The following is an 11,920-nucleotide window of genomic DNA, read 5'->3' on the forward strand; positions in this document are numbered from 1 at the left end:
GGCCTGGAGACACTGGAAGGCTTCAGATAGATTATATAATGGTAAAACAGAGATTTAGTAACCAGGTTTTAAACTGAAAGACATTTCCAGGAGCAGATGTGGCCTCTGACCACAATCTATTGGTTATGAACTGTAGATTAAAACTGAAGAAACTGCAAAAATGCGGGAATTTAAGGAGATGGGACATGGATAAACTGATAGATCCAGAGCTTGTAGAGAGTTTCAGAGATAGCATTAGGGAATGACTGACAAGAACGGGGGATAGAAATACAGTAGAAGAAAAATGGGTAGCTTTGAGAGATGAAATAGTGAAGGCAACAGAGGATCAAGTAGATAAAAAGATGAGGTCTAGTGGAAATCCTTGGATAACAGAAGAAATATTGAATTTAATTGCTGAAAGGAGGAAATATGAGAATGCAGTAAATCAAGCAGGCATAAAGGAATACAAACGTCTCAAAAATGAGATCGACAGGAAGTGTAAAATGGCTAAGCAGGGAGGCTAGAGGACAAATGTATGGATGTAGAGGCATGTATCACTAGGGGTTAGATAGATACTGCCTGCAGGAAAATTAAAGAAACCTTTAGCGAAAAGAGAACCACTTGTATGAATATCAAGAGCTCAGATGGAAACCCAGTTCTAAGCAAAGAAGGGAAAGCAGAAAGGTGGAAGGAGGATATAGAGGGTCTATTTGTATAGAAAATTTAAAAAGGGAAATGGATAGGTTAGGACTAGATATTTGGTACTTAGTGAAGTTCGGTGGCATGAGGAACAAGGCTTCTGGTCAGGTGAATACAGGGATATAAATACAAAATCAAATAGGGGAAATGCAGGAGTAGGTTTCATAATGAATAAAAAAAAATAGTACTTGAGGGCAATATTATGGAAATGGAAGAGGACATAGATGAAGATGAAATGGGAGATATGATACTGCATGAAGAGTTTGACAGAGCCCTGAAAGACCTGAGTCAAAACAAGGGCCTGGGAGTAGACAGCATTCCATTAGAACTACTGACAGCCTTGGGAGAGCCAGCCCTGACAAAACTCTACCATCTGTTGAGCAAGATGTATGAGACAGGCAAAATACCCTCAGACTTCAAGAAGAATATAATAATTCCAATCCCAAAGAAAGCAGGTGTTGACAGATGTGAAAATTACTAAACTATCAGTTTAATAAGTCACAGCTGCAAAATACTAATGCAAATTCTTTACAGACAGATGAAAAAACTGGTAGACGCCAACCTCGGGGAAGATCAGTTTGGATTCCCTAGAAATGTTGGAACTCGCTAGGCAATACTGAGCCTACGACTTATCTTAAAAGATAGATGTAGGAAAGGCAAACCTATGTTTCTAGCATTTATAGATTTAGAGAAAACTTTTGACAACGTTGACTGGAATCCTCTCTTTCAAATTCTGAAGGTGGCAGGGGTAAAATACAGGGAGCGAAAGGCTATTTACAATTTGTGCAGAAACCAGATGGCAGTTATGAGTCGAGGGGTATGAAAGGGAAGCAGTGGTTGGGAAGGGAGTGGGACAGGATTGTAGCCTATCCCCGATGTTATTCAATCTGTATATTGAGCAAGCAGTAAAGGAAACAAAAGAAAAATTCGCAGTAGGAATTAAAATCCATGGAGAAGAAATGAAAACTTTGAGGTTTGCCGATGGCATTGTAATTCTGTCAGAGACAGCAAAGGACTTGGAAGAGCAGTTGAACGGAATGAACAGTGTCTTGAAAGGAGGATACAAGATGAACATCAACAAAAGCAAAAGGAGGATAATGGAATGTCGTCGAATTAAAATAGGGTGATGCTGAGGGAATTAGATTAGGAAATGAGACACTTAAAGTAGTAAAGGAGTTTTGATATTTGGGGAGCAAAATAACTGATTGTGGTCAAAGTAGAGGGGATATAAAATGTAGGCTGGCAATGGCAAGGAAATCGTTTCTACAGAAGAGAAATTTGATAACATTGAGTATAGCGTTAAGTATCAGGAAGTCGCTTCTAAAAGTATTTGTATGGAGTGTAGCTATGTATGGAAGTGAAACATGGAAAATAAATAGTTTGGACAAGAAGAGAATAGAAGCTTTTGAAATGTGGTGCTACAGAAGAATGCTGAAGATTAGATGAGTAGATCACATAACTAATGAGGAGGTACTGAATAGAATTGGGGAGAAGAGAAATTTGTGGCACAACTTGACTAGAAGAAGGGACCGGTTGGTAGGATATGTTCTGAGGCTCCAAGGGATCACCAATTGAGTATTGGAGCGTAAAAATCATAGAGGGAGACCAAGAGGTGAATACACTAAGCAGATTCAGAAGGATGTAAGTTGCAGTAGGTACTGGGAGATGAAGAAGCCTGCACAGGATAGAGTAGCATGGAGAGCTGCATCAAATCAGTCTGTGGACTGAACACAATGTCAGGGGGAAATTTGTCAATCTCAAGAGGTGAATTCCTGTGTCTCCCATAGACTGCTTCATATGGGGTGTATCCCATTGCCTCATGGCCATGACTATTGTAAGCTGAGGTGGCAAATCCTACATATCTGTACTAATTTAACTGGGTCTTCCCTACATAATAAAACAGAATTTGCACAGTAGTTTTGTGCACTTTCTCTAGGCACCTGTTGGATTTAGGGTGAAAGGGCGTAGTTCACCATTTTTTGATTCATAACATTTTGCAAATTTGTGAAAATAGTGCTGATATAAAATCTGAGCATTGGTCAGTGAATATTGCATCAAAACTTCCAAACAGCAATACGAAGTGATTGACAAAGGTGCATGCAACAGTTTCAGCAGTCATATCCGCAAATGGTATCAAAATTAAACGCCTTGAAAAGTGATCCATAATTGACATTATATATTTATTATTCTTGGTGCTTTGTGGAAATGGGCTGCAGATGTCCAAGGCTAGAATTTGAAATAGTTTTGATGCTTCTGGTAATGTTCGTAAAGGAACTTTAGTCCTTGGTGGAGGTGCTCTTTGCGCACAAGGCAGACAATTTTGTTTATACTTCCAAACATCTGTTCAAGATGGAACCACAAAAGCAGTTTTCGGTCTATCTCTTGGTGCTATCGGAATCTGATGATATCCAGAAAGCATTTACAGGATGGTAAAGTATTTTCAATTTCCTAATCTGTCTAAGATCTTGTCAATATGTGGCAGAGGGTAAGTATCTGGTGTGGTAACCTATTTTACTGGTCTCACATCACCGCATAGACAATAGGTTTTTTCCCCATTGAGTGATTTTTTTGGCACAATGACAATTGGACTGAGTTGCGGACTTGCAGAGTGTTGAATTATCCCTGCAGCCAATTGCTGTTGATTTGTATCAACAACAGATTGCAGTTGATGGGGTAAATGATACGGCTTCTGCCCAATTGGTCAAGTTCTCCAGTAGGAATTTAATGTTGTATGAACTCAGTTGGTGGCAAATATTGCCTTTCCTCAAATAACCAAGTATATTCCTCTAAAACTGGATTTAAAGATTTTGCTCTGAATCTGGTAAAGGTATCAACTTCTCTTTCAACTGATTTCTTATTGAGGACATTAGTGCGCAAACTTTCCTCGCCGGTAACTGCTTACATCTTTTCTCTTGACACTGTTTCTGGTTCAAAACTTCTATTTGTGTAACTTCTTTGCCACCAGCTTGTATTGTGCCACATGAGATTTCTATGTCCTGTTGACCAAAATTGTCAACACAACCAAGTATTTGAAACCTGTTCTCTTTTCCTTCAGGTTTACTTAGACCTCTTTTAACATGGATTTGCAGCCTGTCGTGAAAGTAATCCTGGGCAAGTGGGCTGACCAGAAAGTCCGATCTTGGCGGTACCTGGTCTTCAATCCAGAGAGCTTTTCCCATTCCAGTGCTAATTGTTATAGGTACAATAGTTTTCAGTGCCCATGTATACAGTTCAATTGGAGCCTCCCTTCACAAGTTCCTCGTGAATGACATGCATGCTCACTGTCCGGAGAGTGGTCTGTATCAGTGAACTGAACATTGTGTGCCCCTATAATCTGTCACGGCTGATAGTGTGTCAAGAAATCGTTCCCTAAGGTAACATCAGATGGCTGTCTGCATGTCCTTATTACTTTCATATCAAAGACATACTTTTTCCCTTCAGTGTGCAGGTCATTGTACAGGTGCCAGAAGGAATGATTGCCTTGTCCCCAAGTCTGCTCATATTATAGCGTGGTGGTTTTAGCAAATGCTTGTCATTATTGGATACAAAAAGAACACTAATATGAGCTCTGATATCCAAAAGAATTTTGACAGTCTTCCCTCTGAGCTTTCCCTCTACAACTAAATTTGCCACCTCATTGCACTTTCCTCTTTTTATAGGATTCATATATTTCATTGGCAGTGGAGGTGGGTGGCAGAACCTGCCCCACACTTGTTTCCCCCATTTGACCTGGCAGGCAAGAGAGCGACCCACTGTTACGGCCGCTACCTGGTCGACCCTCTTGTGTACCTTACGTGATGACATCTGTTTCTCCCATTGTGGGTTTGTGCAGAACATCAGCATCTCTCACTCAGCAATTAGATGGTTGCATCCCTCCCTCAGCGTAATAGTGTGGGACCTGGCCACAAGTACTAAGGAGCAGTTTACATAACTACTCATGACACTGCCTGAGGTTAAGTTAAAATGATGGAATTATAATGCAATACAAATTTTTACCATTATTACCCATTGCCATGTACAGGATGAATGGACATAGGCAGAGTGTGTAAACCTGCAACACACAATATCCTGTTTCAGAGCATGTTCAACAACACAACAGTCATGTCCTCGGTGCCTGTTTCACTACACACACCATCTAGATTCTTTCCCCAGAGACCAATTTCTCAGCGCTCAGCTGGTGGGAACTAGAACTACAGCATGTCCTTGGTTCTCACCACCCAACTGTCTGTAATTTAAGTTAATTTTTTCCATCTCAGCATTTCTTCACAGTAACTACTCCTTTCTTCATTCCGTTTTAGTTTTCGACATCATTCATTTTCTGACCTATCTATTTTTCACAGTCCCCCTCCAACCTCTGTTACATACAATGCAATTAGCTTTTCATTCTTATTAACTCATGCATGATGTTTTAGCGGTATTCTTGGTCTTGCATATTATCCTGTCTTCCATCTTTAAGCTCTCAGGTTTCCAAATCTCATCCAGTGCAGCCCCAACAATGTCTTGGCTTCTCATCCCTTCTGGCAAGTCTCCCCTGCCCTGGAGTTCTGGGTGACTTTTCTGAGTTCCACCCCTTTTCTCAAATGTCACCGGTTCCTTTCCCTTCAACCCTCTTCCCTCTCTTTCAAGCCTTCTGCCAGAAGGACTGACTCTAAAAGCTCACATAAGTAAAACCTGTTTTTTTGTGTGTTCTCCTGCTGCTGCTGCATGGTGAGCAGATTTTTTTATCTTTCCAATTACATTACACCTTTATATGGTGATGTTTAACCATCACACAACTGTTGGCTTCATTATAGAGAAGGAATATTTAAGAAACTGTTTGTGAATTATGGGTGTGGACACAAGTTGTTCAGAATGTGTGCACACATTCTGCTACTGAAACTAATCTCTATTTGGAGAATGTGACAAATTAAAATGTGGTACTGTGATTGCTAGTCCATAAGACTGGTTTGATGCTGCTCTTCACTCTGTTCTGTGCAATGCTTTTGATCTCTACAGGAGTATTGCCATATGCACCCTGTTGAATTTGCTTAATGTAGTTAAGCTTTGCTCTCCCTCTACAATTGTTACCATCCACACTTCCCACTATCACCAAATTGACAATTCAATGATAACTCAGGCTATGTCCTGTCAAGTTGCACCATATTCCTCCCCCCCCCCCCCTCCCCCCCAGTATGATTCGGTACCTAGTATTCTTATAGCCCCACATTTCAAAAGCTTCTATTCTCTTCTTGTCTGGAATGCCTATTGTCCACATTATTTCACTTCCATACAAGGCTACACTCCAAACAAATACCTTCAGAAAAGACTTTCAAACCTGAAAATTTTTGTTAAGTGTTAACAAATTCCTTTTTTCAGAAATTGTTTTCTTAATATTGAAGATCTGCACTTTAAATCATCTCTACTTCCGCGATCATTAGTTATTTTACTGCCTAAACAGCAAAATTAACCTACTAATTTTAGCATCTCATTTCCTGATCTGATTCCTGCATCTCGCCTGATTTAATTTGGCTACATTACCTTATCCTTGTTTTACTTTATAATTTCTAGTTATCTAAATTGGTAATTGGAGATGGTTGTCCTCAATCAATGCAGTTTTATGAGGGGGTTCCAAAATTTAAAAATGGCTGACAGCTACTCTTTCACTTTTTTTTCAGTGTTGTCAAATCGGTGTCCTTGTATGTCACTTTTCATGCAAGGAAATAAGAAAAAGTTGTACAGAGCCAAGTCAGGTGAAAAAGGTGTGTGCAACTGCAGAACCATGCCATTTTTAGCCAGAAGCTCTCCAACAGAGATGGCTGTGTGTGCAGGTGTGTTGTCGTGGTGGAAGAATCAGACTCCTGTCTGCCACAATCTTCCATTAAAATTTGCTGAACTGAGCTCCAAGATAACCCAGTTGATTGATTGTCTGTTGAAGGTTTGTGAGCACAAGCTCTCGAATTTATTTATATTTTCGTCGATTTGGGCAGTTGACTGATGTCCAGGATGAGATTTGTCATCAATTGACATGTCGCCATTCGTAAATTGAACAGACCAGTCGTACACTGAGTTTTTCCTATAGAATCATCTTGGTAAGAACATTAAAACAGTTTCAGCAGAATTTTTACTGAGTAGAGAACAAAATTTCACAGCTGGACATTGTTCACTTGCAGTCATAAAAAGCGACGCAGGAAAAAACCAGTGCTAGCAAAGCAATCACTGCAGATGAACAGAACAAGTCAGGTCAACAACACAGGCAGCACTGAACTGGCAATGAGTTGCATTATACATGTATAGCAGCAGAAATGCGTACTACACAGGCTCCACCCATGGCAATGTTATTTCGTTTTTCTTGGTACCCCCTCATACAATGAACCTGCTACTTGCCATATAGCTTGTGGGAATTACTAGTTCTTGAATCCAGTAAATAACAGAATTTATAAGAGAAGTAGCTAATGAGGTATGTTTTTCACTTGGTTGGGATTCCCAATTTGTTGCTCCATGTTAATTGGAGCTCATTGAATACCTTTGCACCAGAATATGTAACTCCACTCTGAGTTGTAGACAAGGAGGCAAAGTCTATATGAAAATTATAACTTTTTCTCATATTTTGAGAGTGTACACTACAGTTCAGCTGTGAATGATGTTTATTTTTGTCAGCAGCAACTATTATTAATGATTAAATGCAGTGGTAACTTAGTGCAAGAACTCCAAATTCCTTAAGCAGACTTCTTGGAGAACTTGGTTAACCACTGCTCCCAACATTCTCACTGCTTGCTTCAGGGGAATATACAGGGTGTATTAAAAAGAATCATCTGATTTGGCATGCCTATGTTTCTGAAACTAATAAACGTATACAATGAATTTTGTTTTTTAATGAACAAGAAACTCAAAAGGTTTTTTTCATACGTTTTCGTAGGTGTTCAATGTGTCCCCCCTTGAGATGCATGGCATATGTCAATATTGTGTTCAGATTGTTCCCACACTGCAGCGAGCATGTCTTGAGTTACAGCTTCCACAGCTGCTGTTAAGCATACAGTCAGATCTGGTGACCGTGGAGGTCAGTAACGTAAGTCTGAATCATTTGGTCCATTGCTCAGTAATCCTTTGATTTAAAAATTCCCGCACTTTCAGATGACAATGTGATGGTGCCCGACCCTATTGGTAAATGAAGTCATTCGAATCAGTCTCCAAGTGTGAGAAAAGAAAATTCTCAAGGATATCGAGATATGTGCTTCCTGTAACAATGTTATTGGCAAAGAAAAATGGACCATACACCTTTTCCTGTGAAACTGCACAAAAAACATTAAATTTTGCAGAATCCCTCTCATATTGTACAACTTCATGTGGCTGTTCCATACCCCATATTCTCACATTATGACAGTTCACCTTCCCTTTAAATGGAAAGTTGCCTCATCACTAAACACTAATTGTGGAAGAAAACTGTCATCCTCCATCTTGCCAAGAACAAAATTACACAACTCCACATGTTGTTTGTCACCTTCATGAAGAGCTTGCAGTAGCTGAACTTTGTATGGTTTCATGTGCAAAAGTCAACACAATACATGCCACACATGGGGGCATGTTGAGCTGTTGATCTGCATGGCGAATGGATTTCTGTGGACTCCTTGTGAAACTGTGGTGGATGCGTTTGACGTCTGTGTCAGACACTCAAGGACGGACAAGCAATTCGTCTTTACACAAGCAACGTGTACCCCAGAATTGTTCATGCCATTGTCTAATGCTCGGTACTGTAGGGTGATCAACACCACACCTATTACGATAGTCATGCTGAACAGTTGTTACTGAACCGCAGTAGAACACAAAGTGCTTTCTATTGTCCTGACACCATTTTTACTAGAACTGAAATGGGTGCATGGTGAATGGATTTCTGTGGTGAATGGATTTCTGTAGACTCCTTGTGAAACTATGGTGGATGCGTTTGACATATGTGTCAGACACTCAAGGATGGACAAGCAATTTGCCTTTACACAAGCAATGTGTACCCCAGAATTGTTCATGCCATTGTCTAATGCTCGGTACTGTAGGGTGATCAACACCACACCTATTACGAAAGTCATGCTGAACAGTTGTTACTGACCTGCACTGCACAAAACGTAGAACACAAAATACTTTCTATTGTCCTGACACCATTTTTACTAGAACTGAAATGGACAGACATTGCTGTTACCTAGGAGGAACCATATAAAACTCATGAGTTTGCTCTTTCCAACAGTATGTTGTTCTTGCAAATCTCTCAAATAACATAATAGTTATGATATTTTTAAATTGGATGATTCTTTTTGATACTCCCCGTAAACTTTATTCACTTTACGTGAACTATGTCCGAAGAGAATTCCTTTTAACAGGGTGATAAAATATGGACAACAAGCAACCACTCATCTTTATTCAACAGAGAAATGCTCAACTGAGTGTCTTGTTTAGGTAATCTATATTTTGACTCCATTTTAAGTTTTTATTCAGTTAGAACCCTAAGGAATTTTGCACGTAGTGTTTCATTCAATGTATGACAAGTAATTTCTCATTTTGGAGCTAACAGGTCATTTTTTGAGTGTTTAAATTGCATAACATGAATATTTGTGAGATTAATAGTTGAGATTCTTTTGATAGCTCAATCAGTAGGAGAGTCTACATCTATACTCTGCAAACCACTGTGAAGTGCACTTCACAGAGGGTCTTGCTGCAGTACTAGTTATTAGGACTTCTTCCCATTTTATTAATGTATGAAGTGTGAGAAAAATGACTGCTTAAAAGCCTTTGTGTATGCTTAATAAGTCTAATCTTCTAGGGGCATTGCTATATAGTCCTATGTTTCACACTTCAAGTTGGTTCTTGAAAGTTTGTAAGTAAACTTACGCAACATAATTTGCATCTGTCAATTCAAGTTATTTTGCATCTCTGTGACCCACTCCTAAGGGTCAAATGAACCATTGATTATTTATGCAGCCCTTCTTTGTGTATGTGCAATATCCTCTGTTAGTTCTATTTGGTATGGGTCCCACATCCTGAACAATATTCTAGCATATGTGGCACAAATGTTTTTTAAGCAATCTCTTTTGCAGACTGATTGCATTTCCCAAGTATTCTACAATGAACCAAAGTCTGCCACCTGCTTCTACTATGACTGAACCTATGTGAACATGCCTTTCATTTCACTACAAATTGTTACACCCTGGTATTTGTATTAGTTGACACTTTCCAGTTGTGATTCACTGATATTGTATTTATAGATACTAAATTTTTCCATGTTCATAAGCGCTCAGTTTTATGTTTCAGTGCATTTAAAGTAAGTTGCCCGTCTTAGCACCATTTTGAAATTTTATCAAGTTCTGTCTGAATGTTTGTGCTGCTTTTTTCAAGCAGTACTTTGTTACAGATAAACATATCATCAGCGAAAGTCTGAGTTTATTATTAATACTGTCTGCAAAGTTATTAACATGCAACATGAATGGAAAGGATTCCGACACACTTCCCTGGGACACACCTGACATTTACATTGGTTGATGGCTGTTCATCCAAAATAACATGCTGCCCTTCCTACCAAGTAATGCAGGGTTAGTCAAAATTATGTAAACATTGAAATGGACATAAACCTATATAGGGCATAAATAATTTATTGCAATGTATTGTAACATTGAGCAATGGCCTTGCCACAGTGGATACACCGGTTCCCGTGAGATCACCGAAGTTAAGCGCTGTCGGGCGTGGCCAGCACTTGGATGGGTGACCATCCGGCTGCCATGCACTGTTGCCATTTTTCAGGGTGCACTTAGTCTCATGATGCCAATTGAGGAGCTACTTGACCAAATAGTAGTGGCTCTGGTCAAAGAAAACAATTATAACGACCGGGAGAGCGGTGTGCTGACCACACGCCCCTCCTACCCACATCCTCCACTGAGGATGACACGGCGGTTGAATGGTCTTGATGGGCCACTTGTTGCCTGAAGACGGAGTGCATATTGTAACATTATTATATTGTATTTGTAGTTGTTCCTCAGCTGATAATTGAAACATCTTCAATCTCTTCTGTTTTTAGTTGACACAATGGCTGAACGATTAACTCTGGAGCAAAGATGTTCAGCAAGCGTGATGGAAATGTATGGCTTACTGACTCTTGTCCATGAAAAGTTTAGGCAGCGATTTGCATGTGAGCCACCAATCCATTTAACAGAGCACTGCATCTACAAGAAGTTTGTGGATACTGGATCAGTAGCTAACAACTATTGAGGCAAGTGCAGGACATCCAGGATCAGGAAGATGTGAACAAATCATTGCTATTGTACTGGAAGCCGTGTTGCAGAGTCCTTTGAAATCATGAGCACGAAGCAATTTGAAAACAGGAATTCCTCAAAAAACAATGTGGCACATCTTGAAAAACAACCTTGGGATGAGACCATACCACATCCAAGTCACCCAAGCTTTAACATTGGTGCAGAAAGGTACGCAGTTGGAATGCTGTCAGATTTTAGCTGAAATGACGAATATCCGGCAAGATATTCTGAATGTAATGGCATTCAGTGATAAAGCCATTTTCACACAAGTGGATTTGTGAACCAACATAACACAATTTTCTGGGGCATCAAAAGCCCATAAGTCATTCGGTAGCATGAATGTGACACCCCTAAAGTGAATGTTCAGTGTGCTGCGCCTGCTGCTGGAGTAACTGAACCCTTCTTTTTTTTAATACCAAAACAGTAACTTCTGATGTCTGCTTAACAAATGTTGCAGCAGTTCACCATTGATGAATTCCCACTATAAATCCGTTGTGCAGGGTATTTCCAACAAGACGGCACTTCACGTCACTGGACCCATACTGTTAGAAACTATCTCGATGCGATGTTTCTAGGTTGAAGGATTGGTTGTGGTGGACCAGTGTGCTGGCCCCCACAGTCTCCTGACTTAACACTATGTGATTTCTGGTTATGAGGCATTGTAAAGGAGCACATTTACAGTAGGAAAGTTCATGACACCAGTGACCTACAGGACTGTATACAGGATTTGATAACATCCATTCCCAGTGAAATGTGTGAACAGGCTTTAAATGCTGCTGTTAATTGTTTGTTTTTATGCATTTAACGTGATGGTCAACAGGTTGAGTTCGCAGGTATTTAGCACTTGGAGCATATCATTTAACACATTCGATATATTTCATTTATATATGTATGTAAAGTTAATAAATTGTTTCTGCTATTTGAGTGATAACATAATTTTGACTAATTCTGCACTTAATTGAGTCCCAAATTTT

At 39.7% G+C, this 11,920-nt stretch overlaps 1 pseudogene; it reads left to right on the plus strand.

Annotated features, from left to right (window-relative positions):
- The first annotated feature begins 10,312 nt into the window (after positions 1-10,312).
- On the plus strand, positions 10,313-10,429 carry LOC126420243 (5S ribosomal RNA; annotated as a pseudogene).
- The last annotated feature ends 1,491 nt before the right edge of the window (positions 10,430-11,920 follow it).

Source organism: Schistocerca serialis, chromosome 9, assembly GCF_023864345.2.
Source record: "Schistocerca serialis cubense isolate TAMUIC-IGC-003099 chromosome 9, iqSchSeri2.2, whole genome shotgun sequence".
Lineage (NCBI taxonomy): Eukaryota > Metazoa > Arthropoda > Insecta > Orthoptera > Acrididae > Schistocerca > Schistocerca serialis.